General features: G+C 37.8%; 1 protein-coding gene across 1 annotated transcript in view; it reads left to right on the top strand.

Moving 5' to 3' along the window:
• Sucla2 (succinate-CoA ligase ADP-forming subunit beta) overlaps nt 1-14,783 on the top strand; it is a 196,711-nt gene that overhangs the window by 92,091 nt on the left and 89,837 nt on the right. The gene's annotated exons all lie outside the window — the stretch shown is intronic.

Raw genomic sequence — 14,783 nt, 5'->3', positions numbered from 1 at the left:
CACTCTAGAAAGAATGGCTGCTCTCATGAAATCAACCAATAGCAAAAGCTGGTGGGGCTGTGGGGAAAGAGGAACCCTGCTCCACTGCTGGTGGGAGTGTAGACTGGTGCAACCACTGTGGAAATCAGTATGGAGATACCTCAAAGATCTAGGACTGGAAGTCCCATTTGACCCCGCTATTCCACTGCTGGGGATCTTCCCCAAAGAATTAAAAGAATCATACCACAGTAATATATGTGCACCCATGTTCATAGCAGAACAGTTTGTAATAGCTAAAACTTGGAAACAGCCCAAATGCCCATCAACTGGAGACTGGATAAAGAAAATGTGGTTTTTAATAAAATGGAGTACTAGTCAGCCATAAAAAATGAGAAATTAGAGACATTTATAGCTAAGTGGATGCACATTGAGGCAATACTCTTAAGTGAAATAAATAGGACCCACATGTGTAAATACCGAATAGTTTCTCTGGTGTGAGAAACTGAAAGTGTAAATAAGGACTAAATGTATAATAGGTCATGTGAAATAGGAAGAAAAGGGGCAAAGGGGAAGGAAGTGGGAGGACTAGGGGAAAGGATAGAAGAGAATGGGATTAATATGAGAAAATGGAAAAATAGGAACAAAATCTTTGTAAATAGGGAGGAATGGAGGGCTTGAAGGGAGGGCTGGGCAAGGGTGGAAAATAAGAACCAAGAGAGACTATGTAAAGGTGCAAATTTCCAATGATGAATGTCATTATATTGTATACCTAAAATGTACCAAGGATTAGAATGAATAATTGATAATGTAAAATAGGAAAAAAAGGTCCAAAGGGGTAGGGGTAGTGGGAGGGGCAGGGGAAAGGAAAGAAGGGAAAGGAAAAAATGATGAGAAATAGAAAAAATGGAAATAAAGTCTTTGTAAATAGGGAAGGGTGGAGGGCGTGAAGGGAGGGCTAGGAATGGGGGAAAAATAAGAACCAAGATGCATTATATAAAGGTACAATTCCCAATGAGAAATGCAATTGTGTTGTATACCTACAATGTACCAATAAAAGAATTTAATCCAAAAAAAAAAAAAAAAAAGAAATTTCAGAGCTGAACCACACCCTTGACCAAATAGACTTAATGAATTTATACAGAGTATTCCACCCCTCTACCACAGAGTATACATTCTTTTCAAGAGTATATTGTACTTTTTCCAAAATAGGTCACATATTAGCCTACAAAGCCTCATAAGTAAATATAAAGGAATAGAAATTATCCCATGTCTACTATCAGACTGCTGAGCAATGAAAATAGAAATCAATGCAGACATTTCAGAAATGGAAAGAGCTCTTGCAAAATTAAACAACCTAAACAACCATTGAGTCATAGAAGAAATCAAAGAAATAATTTTTAAAAATTTCTGAAAGCTAATGATAAGGATGGTACAATTCATTGAAATCTCTGGGACACTATGAAAGCAGTTCTAAGAGGAAAATTCATCACAAGCAATGCTCACATTAGGAAAACAGACCAAGCTGAAATAGAGAAACAACCTTATGAACTGTCTTAAGATTCTTAAGAAACAACAACAAACCAGCCCCAAACCAAAACTGAGGAGGGAAATTATAAAGAAGAGAATGGAAATTAATGAAATTGAGACTAAAAAAAAGTAGAAAAAAAATCGACAAATTGAAGACCTGGTTCTTTGAAAGAATAAATAAAATAGATAAGCACCTAACCAGACATACCAAGAGAAAGTGAGAAGACTCACATCAATACAATTAGAAATGAAAAAGGTGAAATCACAACAGACACTGAAAATCCAGAGCATAGTAATGACTTCAAAAAATTATATTCCAAAAGATTAGCAAATGTTGAAGAAATGGACAGATTCTTAGATACATGCAAACTATCAAAACTAACCCAAGAAGACGTAAATATGCTTAACAACCTAATAACAAGCAATGAAATTGACATCGTAATAAAGAACCTACCAATTAAAAAAAGCCCAGGACCTGATGGATTCACTGCTAAATTCTACAAAACCTTTAAAGATGTTATATCATCAATACTTCTTAAGCTCTTCAAAGAAATTGAAAGGAATGGAGTGGTCCCAGACTCATTTATGGAAGCCACTATCACCACTCTTATCCCAAATTTAGATAAAGATCCAACTAAAAAAAAACCAAAACACTATAGGCCAATCTCCTCAATAAACTTGGACGCTAAAACCCTCAAAAAGACATCAGCAAATAAAATGCAGCACATTATCAAAAAGATCACACATCATGATCAAGTAGGTTTCAAACCAGACATGCAAAAATGGTTCAACTTATGTAAGTCAATAAATGTAATACGTTACATATATAGAAGCAAGGTAAAAAAAAAAACCCATATGATTATTCCAATAGATGCAGAAAAGGCTTTCAACAGAATCTAACACCCTTTCATGTTAAAAACTCTGAAGAAAACAGTTATAGAAGGACCATACCTGACTACGATAAAAGCTATATATGACAAACCAATAGCCAGCATCATACTATATGGGGAAAAACTAAAAACATTTCCCCTAAAATCAGGAACAAGATAAATATGTCCCATATAACCTCTTCTATTCAACATAGTACTTGAAACATTAGCCAGAGCAATTAGGCGAGAGAAAGAAATAAAAGCGATACATATAGGAAAGGAAGAACTCGGGTTATCATTATTTTCAGATGATGTGATACTCTACATAGAAGACTCAAAGAACTCCACCAAACTCTTAGAATTAATAATGAACTTCAGCAGTGTAGCAAGATACAAGATCAACACATGAAAATCATTAGCATTTGTGTACACCGACAATGAAGGGGATGAGAAGGAAATTATGAAAATAATACCATTCGCAGTAGCTTCAAGAATAATGAAATACCTAGGAATTAACCTAATCAGGAAATTAAAGCCCTCTACAAAAAAAACTATAATATTCTGAAAAAGAAGATTTAAGAGGACATCAGAAAATGGAAAGATGTCCCTTGCTCCTGCATAGGCAGAATCAATATTGTCAAAATGTCCATAATTCCAAAAGTGTTCTACAGATTCAGTGCAGTTCCAATAAAAATACCAATAGCATACTTTACAGGTCTAGAAAAATCAATCCTAAAAATTATATGGAGCCAGAAGAGACCCAGAATACCCAAAGCAATTTTGGGCAAAGAGCAAAGCAGGGAGGCATAGCAATACCTGACTTCAAGCTATCCTACAAAGCAATAGTGGCAGAATTGGCATGGTACTGGGACAAAAACAAATACATGGATCAATGGAACAGAATTGAGGATACAGAAACTTCTCCTGACACATTTGCTATATGATCTTTGACAAAGGGGCCAAAAGTGTATGTTGGAGCAAAGACAGCCTATTCAACAAGTGGTGCTGGGAAAACTGGTTATTTGTGCACAGAAGATTGAAACTGGACCTTTATCTCTCACCATATACTAAATTAAAATTAAAATGGATCAAAGATCTAAACATTAAAACAGAAATATTAAACTTCCTAGAAGATAAAATAGAACACTTAACGGCATAAGTATAGGAAAAGATTTTGTAAACAGAACCTCAGTTGCATAAGAAATAAAAGCAAGAATCAACAAATGGGATTATATCAGACTAAAAAGCTTCTGTACAGCAAAAGTATCAATCAGTAGAGTGAAGAGACAACCTACAGAATGGAAAGAAAATTTTGCCAGTTGCTCCTCAGACAGAAGAATAATATCTAGAATATACAAAGAACTAAAAAAAAACAAGAACAAAACCCAAAAAACCCCCTAAAATTAAAGATCCAGTCAAGAAATGGGAAGAGAAATGAACAAATGCTTCACGGAGTAAGAAATGCAAATAATCAATAAATATATGGAAAACTGTTCAACATCTCCAGCCATCAGAGAAATGCAAATTAAAACAATGTTAAGATTCCATCTCACTCCAGAAAGAATAGCAGTCATTAAGAAATCAAACAAAAAAAAATACTGACTAGGCTGTGATGTAAAGGGCCCCCCCCTTCATTGTTGGTGGGAATGTAAACTAGTACAACCATTATGGAAATCAGTATGGTGATTTCTCAAAGAAATGAAATTAGAAATTCCATATAATCCAGCAATCCCCCTGGTAGGTATCTTTCCCAAAGAGCTTAAGACGTCATACTGCAGCAACACATGCATACCAATGTTTATAGCAGCACAATGTTTAATAGCTAAATACTGGAAACAGTCTGTGTACCCATCAACAGATGATTGGGTAAAGCAAATGTGGTATCTGTATAGAATGCAATATTACTCTGGTATGAAAAATGACAGATTTGAGACATTTGTAGGAAAATGGATGCACCTGGAAAATATTATGTTGAGTGAAATAAATGAGACACACAAGCTTAAATACTGTTTGGTATCTCTTATTTGAGTGAAAAAAGTACAAAGAGAATAATAAGGATGGATAAAAGGGGACAGGGAGATGATCTGTTGCAATAGGGAAGTGGTCCAAGGGAAAATGTGCAAGGGGTGAGGAGAAGGGGAAGGGAAAATAAGTAGAATAAAGATATGCCATGCACAGGAATCTAATAACCTCAAGTGATGTAAACATTATATGCCATAACATGATCTAAGATTAATAATATCAACAAGAATAAAAAATAGGATAGAGGAATTGGAGGCGGAGGGAGGGAGGGGGAGGGAAGGGAAAGAGTGTTGAAAAAGACACAAGCTGTGGTATATACATGTAACCACTCACCAAGATGATTCTTGTAAACTGAACTGCAAACATGTACTAATAAAATTTTTTAAAAGGACTGGGGATTTAGCTCAGTGGCACTGTGCCTGCCTTGCAAGCACAAGGTCCTGAGTTTGATTCCTGGTACCAAAAAAACCCCCAAAACAAAGCAAAACAAAAAAACCCCCAAAAGACAAAAAAATTAAAAAAAAAAAAGCTACTGTGATGAAGACAAGACCTTTTTTTTTTTTTTTCTTTTGGTATCGAGGATTGAACTCGGATCCTTGTGCTTGCGCAACAGACACCAAAACCGCTGAGCTAAATCCCTGGTCCCAAGACCTCTTATTGACGATGTGCATCACATCTTCTAGATGTGGTGGGGTGGCATTAGAACAATAATTTCTAACCTTAGTTATAGATTATAATCACCTGAAAAATTTAAGAATTGTTGGTGTTAGGACCCTCAATTAAATTAGAATCTCTCAGTTACGGTAAGGCTGTGGCTAAACAGTTTTTAAAAACTCTCCAAGTGATTTTAATATGTCACTGGGTTGAAATCCGTAAGTTCAGAAATGTAACCAGGAATATGTTTAAGTACATAGGGTCTACAGGGACACAAGAAATTTATGTATTGGGCTGTGTTATAGGCACACAGCCAGAAAGATTAATGCCAGAGGAGAGTGAATGTGACACAGCTAGGGGAAAGTGACTGATATTTGGGAGGGAATAGTATGACAAAGAGATACTAGCTAGCTAGGTGACCCAAATATTCCCAGTGTGAATATAGAGCATAAATTCACCTTCACTGTCCTTGCTAAATAATGCTAGTTTTACTTCTTGAAATTATTCATATTATACAAGTTTTTCTGCAACTTCAAATATTCCTTGTTTGAAGTGTTAAATAGTGGTTTTGAATGTGTGTTGGGAGAGGGAAAAGGTATTTCCCCAAATAATAACCTGAGGAAATTTGTATTGTTATAGGGAAAAAATGTAACTCCCAACCTGCTAGATGTCAGATATGCTGAGTTTGTGCTCCATGAAATCAAAGAATGAATTCTAAGGAACAACGGAGGTTAAGAGTAGGAAAAATCTATTGAGAAATAGCTCCTGAGAGACAGGAGAGGACCTGAAAGTGGGTTGCCACAAAACCCACTTCTCTGAGAATGTTTTATAGAGCAAAATCATAGGATGGGTAAAAATAAAGAGTTGGGTACAATGTGGTCAAATTATGATCAACCAGTAAGAGTACAAGCATAGCTGCTTAGGTAATATTAATCCAATAGGGAAGCAGGTCACATAGCAAGAGTACATGGAAAGAACAAATTCATCTTTAGGAAGGGATGGGTCTGGAGCTTCTAGTCACCCACCTGGGTGACTTATGTCCATCTAGCCTTTATTGGACCAGGTGATAACCAATTATAGCACAAACTTAAGTGATTGCTTAAAAACAATAACAAGATTATATTGTAATTAGCACCACCTGGTCCAGTTAATCCAGGTAGGCATCAGTCACCCAGGGGGGTGACTACAGCATCCAGATCCACCCCTTCCCAAAAAATGCCTTTGTTTTTTCCATTTACCCAAGGGAATGACTCATTTTCCTATTGGATCAATATTAGCTAAGCAGCTGTACTTTTAATTCTATAGGATGATTGTAGTTTGACCCATTGCAGGCAACCAGCCTTCTAGGAATGCCTAACTGGGCCGGGTGGGGTGGGGGTGTGAACGGAGATTAAAGACAAGATGCTGAGATAATTTTGAATGAGGGGCGGGCGGGGGTGGGGGTGGTGGGGCTCTTGCCTCTGGTGGACAAAAAGCCTGAGTGTCTGTCTCACCTTGCTTTTATTCAACTTAGGCAAGAGAGTAAACAATTAGGTTAATGGAAAATTCATCTGTTTCTCATTATTTGCAAGATATGCCCAGGTAAGTATTTCTCTAGACTAGATCTCAGCTGTTGTTGACTTCTTCTCTAGAACTTGCAATGTGCCAGCCTGCTGGGATGTTGCCAAAGGAGGATCAGCTTGCTGTTCCCTCCTTCATGATCATGGGAAAGGTCACCTGGGCCTCGATCCTTATGTCTAGTTTCCCACAACCCATGTTTTACGCACATTGTGACTTTGCTGTATAAATCACCCTGACAAAGGGCCTCAGTGGCTACCCAGGATTCAAGACATCTGAAAATCCAGGAGCTATTCTTCTCTCCTTATTTCCAATAAAACTCTCCTAACTTCTTCCTTGATTCACAATTTCATTCCTCAATGTTATGGGACCATGAACTCAGCATATTTGACATCTAACAGGTGGGGAGTTATATTTCTCCTATACCAGAAGGTCCACAATATCTTATCAACAAGTAACAATCATTTTTATTTTCATGCCACACCGGTACCCTTCTTTGAAGAATAGTTCTTGTCCTTTTATCTATAGTTTCACTAGTCATGGCTGAGATAGGGTTTGTTTTTTTTTGTATTAAATTCTTTTATTGGTACATTGTAGGTATACAACACAATTACATTTCTCATTGGGAATTGTACCTTTATATAATGCATCTTGGTTCTTATTTTTCCCCCATTCCTAGCCCTCCCTTCACGCCCTCCACCCTTCCCTATTTACAAAGACTTTATTTCCATTTTTTCCATTTCTCATCATTTTTCCCTTTCCCTTCTTTCCTTTCCCCTGCCCCTCCCACTACCCCTACCCCTTTGGACCTTTTCTTCCTATTTTGCATTATCGATTATTCATTCTAATCCTTGGTACATTTTAGGCATACAATATAATGACATTCATCATTGGAAATTTGCACCTTTACATAGTCTCTCTTGGTTCTTGTTTTTCACCCTTGCCCAGCCCTCCCTTCAACCCCTCCAGCCCTCCCTATTTACAAAAATTTTGTTCCTATTTTTCCATTTTCTCATATTAATCCCATTTCCTTCTATCCTTTCCCTTAGCCCTCCCACTTCCTTCCCCTTTGCCCCTTTTCTTCCTATTTCACATGACCTATTATACATTTAGTCCTTATTTACACTTTCAGTTTCTCACACCAGAGAAACTATTCGGTATTTACACATGTGGGTCCTATTTATTTCACTTAAGAGTATTGCCTCAATGTGCATCCACTTAGCTATAAATGTCTCTAATTTCTCATTTTTTATGGCTGACTAGTACTCCATTTTATAAAAAAACCACATTTTCTTTATCCAGTCTCCAGTTGATGGGCATTTGGGCTGTTTCCAAGTTTTAGCTATTACAAACTGCGCTGCTATGAACATGGGTGCACATATATCACTGTGGTATGATTCTTTTAATTCTTTGGGGAAGATCCCCAGCAGTGGAATAGCAGGGTCAAATGGGATTTCCAGTCCTAGTTCTTTGAGGTATCTCCATACTGATTTCCACAGTGGTTGCACCAGTCTACACTCCCACCAGCAGTGGAGCAGGGTTCCTCTTTCCCCACAGCCCTGCCAGCATTTGTTATTGGTTGATTTCATGATAGCAGCCATTCTTTCTGGAGTGAAGTGGAATAGGCTGAGATATGTTTATGGAGAAATAGAAAAAAAGGGATGAGAATATTTTGATTTTTTTATGAATTGGAGAGTAGTTCCCAAGAGTATGTTTTTCACTTGTAAGTCTTCTGCAGGACTGTGTGGACCATTGTCCAAAGCTTTATTAGAATGCCAGCATCTCTATCTGTATCTGTCTTTGAAGCATGTATCTGGTGAAGAGGCAATTGAGCAGTCCTTCATCTTTAAATCAGATGGTAAGCAGAAGTGGTTTGTTTTTACTTAAGGAGATGACATTCTAGTTGCTGTGATTTGATCATTGCCTACATGTATCAAGTTATCACACTGTACTTGAGAAATACATACAATTACTTTGTATGTAAGTTAAAAAAGAAAAATCAAATGGTGCTTTTCTTTCTTTTTTATTCAGTCTTTGGTGCAGTATGTAACTTAACACAACAAATGTAATTTTATGTGACTTTGCCTTTTTTCATGGCTCATTATTTTTCCTCCAGTCCTGTCCACATCCTTTCTTATCCTCCCTCTTTCTCAAATAAAATGTTCAATTTAAAGGACATTGCCTTTAGTTTGCATCCATAAAAGCCCTCTTGTGACTTTTCAGGCTTGCCAACAAAAGAACCATTTCCTGACCAGCAAGAGCTATCAGCTCCTTCACAATAGATTCCTATGCTGGCCTATAATTTAACAATTTAAATGCATATGACTAATGAAAATAGAAATAAAGCATTCTGCTGTGAATGAAATATCATATCTTACAGAAACAGTTTATTTTGTAAAGTTTTAAAATTAGTAGCCATTGATGTGATGTAGTCTCTAAAGAAACCTCATAGTGTGTTCCACAGTCAAAATGCTCCCGCATATCTCATGCTGGGTTCAGTTCAGTTGTCAATATGGAGTTTCAGAAGAGGTGATCACAGACTAGAGCAAAATGTGCCAGAAGTTAAGGGGCTTCAAAAAAAATCTTGCTATGAGTACTGAAAAAGTTTAGCTTGGTATAAAGAAGATATGATAGGCACGATGACGATTGTGACATATTTGAAAGGCTAATTTGATACAAAAAGCAGGTTTGTTCTGTTTTGCTTCAGAAGCTTATTATGTGCCAATGGTTAGAAAGAGGAATAAAGCAGGTGAAGGCAAAGGTACCTTGTAAGTTACTGTGTTGCTCAATGTCATCTGAGAGGATTAAGTGGGAAGGTAGATCATCATTTGCAGGACTTACTGTAAAGGCATTTCTTGTTCAAGGTGGGTGAGTCTCCATGATATTCATGTGAGCCCACTGTTTTCCATGGTGCTAAAGAGGAAATACCCACTTTGTCAATTTAAGACAGTTTAAAGAAGCAGAGTCTTTTCACATCATAAAGTGTGGACTAAAATTTTAGGTGACAGATAAATTTATTATCTCCCAAAAGAACAATATAAGATGTTAATTATATGTGTATTGTTTTTACAAATCTTTATAAACAAAATGCTACTCTAAATCTGTGTGTTACAGACATACAAGCACAAAGTTTTAGCAAGTACTGTAAATGGAGCAATTTTTTTGGCCTTCTTCATTCAGCCTCAGGTAATGGGAATTATCCCAGATACTGATGTAAGTGAGGAGTCTTGGGAATCCCAAGCCAAAATATGTCAGTGGATAGACTTTAAGAGACTAGTTAGGCCTGGGGATTTAGCTCAGTGGTTCCGCCGCCTGCCTTGCAAACGCAAGGTCCCGAGTTTGATCTCTGGTACCAAAAAAAAAAAAAAGAGGCTGGTCTTTTCTCTTAACAAGACACTTTCTGAAGTCCCTGGCACATGATATTCAAAGGCAATATCTGTTGTCTTTGTTTTTTGGAAATGTCATTTTGATATGGTAACATGAAGCCAGTTCGTTCAAGATGTTAAATCAGCCCTAGAAAGATGCCTGTATGAGATAGTCCAGGATTTCCTAAAGTAAGAAGTTATTCTCTTGGCTCTATGAAAAGAGAGAAGAAGGAAAAACTTCTTACCTACCTTCCCTGACAACCAGAAGACTCTCCTTGTCGTCTGATAAGCATTTTTGATCTTCTTGGAACTTACTTATAGCTTGTGTTGTGCCCAGATTGCGAAGTCCCCAAAGACCACCAGGAAGCTGTTTCCGATGCAAGCGCACGAGGGTCGTTTATTCAAGCTCGAGCAGGGACTCTCAACTGTCACCGACGCAGCGGGTCAAGATTGAGAGCCCCGCATTTCAAATTAGCGGGGTTTTTACTAAAGTTACAGCAAGGTTTGGGGATTTTCCATTTAGCAATCACATGATTGGTCGGCATTTAGCAAGCATGAAGTGTATACCCATTGGGGGTTGAGGGGTGATTACGTATAGGTTTTACGAGGGAAAAGAGGGACAAAGGTTAGTGGCTGACTGTCAAGTACTGGCAGTCAGTAGACACAATGGATAATGGTCACGACCACTATGTACTGATGGTCGGCACATTGACAGATTGTTTTACAAATAGGCCCCCTCCCCCAATGTTTATTTCCTGGGCAAACAGATGGCTGAGTAATTAATTTAGGAACTTTGGTTTGTTACAGATTGTATCTTTTGTCCCAGAGCAAACACATTTTAACCATTAATTTGAGAGGCTAGGGGAATGGTGGATTTTAGCAAAATGGAGTCGCTTTGGTCTCACACTTGTCACTGCTGAATGTCCTCAGATACTGTCCCTCATTCAACAAGTCTGAACATCTGAAAGACATGTTCACTCCCACTTGTTTCATGGAGGGCCTACTTTGGGCATCTGTGGTATGTTACACTCTTGGCCTCTCACTTTTCTAGCAACAGAACTAAGATAACTTACATGTATTTTTTTTGAAAATAAGTTTTTGAAAGCATAAAAGCCTTAGTAAAATGTCACATATTGACTGGGTTCATAGTATAGGAAAATCTCCACTTTAACAAACATTCATTATTGAAACTGAGGGAAAATCTGAACCCTCTAGACTTAACCGGCTTTACCTGCTCTTAACCTCCAATTAATTACCTTTCCTTATGACTCCTGTAAATATCCTCAAGCCCTTTCCTTAAGGAGATGGATTTGAGACTTAGGATTCCTCTCTCCTTACACTTAGCGGCCTTTCGAATACACTTTTTTATCTTTTGCAAGACTCATCATATCAGTGATTCATGTACTGTTCAGCAAAATAGCCTGGCTCAGTAGCAACTTGGTGAGCCATTTGGGAAGAAAGTCCAGATAGGCATTTTGCCTGTGACTTGGTGTGAGTACAAGCAGCTGCCTGGACCCACTTGTTCCAAGGATTGTCCCTAGGACTTTCCCCAGCTTAGAGCTGCTTGCTGACTTAATTTCATTTTTGCAATAAAGAAATAGTTTCTGGGTTTGGAAAACATCTTACTGGGTAACTTTGGTATAGTTACTAAATTTGATTTCCTTCTTCCCTGTGGTTTTGACTTTATTGTGAGGGTCTTGGTTCAGGGATATCTGATGGTAGAGAAGGGTCAAGGAATCTTGGCTCACAGAAGTTCTCTTGGTTTTGTTTGGTTTCCAAAGTCTGGTTCTAGTTACAGCATGAGTAACCTAAGTATGTACTTCTGACCAGCAATGTCTAAACTCTGAAGAGATGGGAAATATTAATTTTGTCCCCACCTGCAGGACATTGGATTGTATTCTCCAAAACTGAATGAGTTGCAGCTACTGCCTGGCATCTTGGCATCAGTATTCTTTGGAATCAGAGGAGAAATGACCTTGTAAGACCGAGGGCCTTACCAAACGCTCTGAGGAGCTGACTGCAGTGAAGCACACCTGGGGATCCCAGCGGTGCCTCCAAAATGTAAGACCAAGGGCCTTACCAAACGCTCCGAGGAGCTGACTGCAGCAAAGAACACCCGGGAAGGAACACAGCGGACAAGTTGGATAGTAAAACAGACCTTAGTCTGTCCAGACGGCACTCCCAAAGCAAAGTAGCTTAGAGAGGCTACTGGCTCAGAGTCCGAGGCTGTTCTTATAGGGGGTTGAGGGGGAAGTTAACATATAGAATTAAAGAAAAGGGACAAAGGTTAGTGGTCGACTGTCACGTATTGATGGTCAGCAGACATTTGCAGCTTGTTCTGTAGAGTGTGGTGTCCGGAACATCAGTTCTGGGCAAACAAGGAGTTGAGTAGTTTACTTTGGGACTTTAGGTCTGTTACAGATTTTATCTAGTGTCCCAAAACTAACAAGCATCTTTATCCATTAACTCACATTTAATCACAATGGGGCTGGAGAAAAGGAACAAAGGTTATGTAGTCCCACAACCTGAAAAAATTTGGTCCTAGAGATGGCATTGAGCAGAATTTAATTCAAACCTATGAAGGTAAACTATTCACAGAAATCCTCAGAATAGCTTTGGCGGTGATTCCTTTGACCACTCTGCTTTTGTTTGGAAGTGATTTGTTTATTTTTGGTATTGGGGATCGAACCCAGGACTTGGTGCTTTCGAGGCAGGTGATGACACCATGGAGTTAAATCCCTGGCCCCAGAAGTGGTTTCTTTTTTTCTGGTAAATTCACTTTGGAGCATCTATCTATCTATCTATCTATCTATCTATCTATCTATCTATCATCTATCTTATTTATCTTATCTATCATCTGCCTTCTATTTAAATTTATATATTAATATATTTATGTGTATAAGCTTAATTTAAAAATTCCTTGAGAAAAATTTTAAGAATATCTTAAAACTGCAACTATAGGATTAGCATGTAAAGGAACTTTAACTCTTGCCTATTTTGAATCTGTCGAATTTGTGCATGATAGTTTATTGCAGCCCATCCTAGTTAAAATGTAAATATCTCAGAGTTAGCTCCTAAACTCATTTAACACTCAGAAAAGGCAAAACAATATGAGACTTAAAAAGAAACAAACTACACTATCAGGTGACCTGCTTCATTTGAAGATTTTGGTCCAGTTCTGCTTGAGACTTGGAAATTAATATTATTAATTCATTGGTAAAATAAAAATATAGATCTCTTTAAAATTGTTCACATCTTACTCCTATAGCCCCTGCAGCTCCCTGGCAGCCTAATGGTTAGGATTCAGTGCTTGCTGCCATGACCTGGGTTCAATTCTGTTAGTAAACCATGACGACTTTTGTTACTCTAGACAGGAAGCTGTAGCTTCCACTGTCCCTTTTTTTTTTTGAGACAGAGTCTCAATATATTGCCCAGGATGGCTTCCAACTCAAGGCGATCCTCCTGCCTCAGCCTCCTGAGTGCTGGGATTACAGGCATGCCCCACCATGCCCAGCAAACCTTCCCTTTTTAAAAAGCTTTGTCAAGACAATCCCTTTAACTTCCCATGAGAGTTCTCTGAGGTTTTGCAGATCTTTCCCTTTCTCTTTATTAATACCAGAGGGGAAATTGAAGTGAAATGAAACACAAACTTGGACTCTAGTAGACATTAGCTGGAGACACTCTGTTCTTAAACCTACTGCTTTAGATTATCCTTCTTTTCAGAGGACTGAAATAATTCACATATTGAAGGTTTCTAATCATCCTATGACCAATTCATAAAGTCCCAAGTGGATTACTTCTAGGCCTCGCCTTCCTATTTTCTCACCCACACTCATACACTTTCTTGGTGGGAATTTCTTAGAAACTCAATGCTTGCATTTCTTTCTTTCAAAGGGGGGAAATGTTTGGAAACTTAGAGTGAACAGAACAATTAGAACCAGAATCAATGATCTATAGACTCTAGAAACCTTATAAGATTTCCTTATAAAATTTTCTCAAATGTCTGAAATAATTTATTAAACAGGAAGAAAAAGCTTTAGCAAGCCCTAAGGAGGCTTTTCCAGGTATTTTCTGGTTGGAGGGCATGGAAAATGCTCTTGAGAGGCTGTATCCTAAAGTCAGTTTTCTGATTAGGAAGCAAGCTAAGTTTGAAGGACTTTGGTAAATTTAAGGTTAAGAATTAGTGAGGGTGATGGAAGATGTAATTAGAAGATTGATAGTCTAAAGGGGGAGAAAAGTTTTTTGGAAGCTAGCAAATGCATCTAAATGCAAGCTATAAGATTTTATTATCTGTATTTTTTTTGTATGTGTATATTGTATATTATCTTTTCAGGGTATCAAGTTGACTCAGAAATAAATGTGTTCGCAAATTAAATCCCAAATATTTAAAAATAAGACTTATTTAATGCTTTTGGTTTAGTATAAAAGCATCTGTGTCTTTGATCAACAAAATACCCATGCAGAGACTGTCTGACATCACAAGGAGACAATTAAAGACAATGGCTAACTTTGTTTAAAGCCTCGAAACTTCCACAGGCATTTCAGATCAGTGTTGTGAAGAAAATGAGTCATGTTTTATAAAGGAAGTTAGAGACTGAGAGTGTGTTTCGGCAGAAAAGGTAAACAAAAGTAAGGGTTTGGACAAGTGGGAAAGGTTTGAGAAAGATACAGAAGGGTTTTGGAAAAGGAATGGGTTTTGTGAAAGATTTGATGTAGGATCAATGGGGTGAAAATTATTTGTAGGTTCGTCTAGAGGCTGAACCTTGTTATCTCAAGTGTATTGGTGAAAAGCTGAAGTTTGATCCTTATA

Source organism: Heterocephalus glaber, unplaced genomic scaffold (assembly GCF_053883595.1).
Source record: "Heterocephalus glaber isolate CG9 unplaced genomic scaffold, H.glaber_assembly_v1.0 deba00001666, whole genome shotgun sequence".
Taxonomy (NCBI): domain Eukaryota; kingdom Metazoa; phylum Chordata; class Mammalia; order Rodentia; family Bathyergidae; genus Heterocephalus; species Heterocephalus glaber.
Note: the sequence above shows the minus strand (reverse complement) of the source record. Positions and strands in the feature narration are given on the sequence as shown.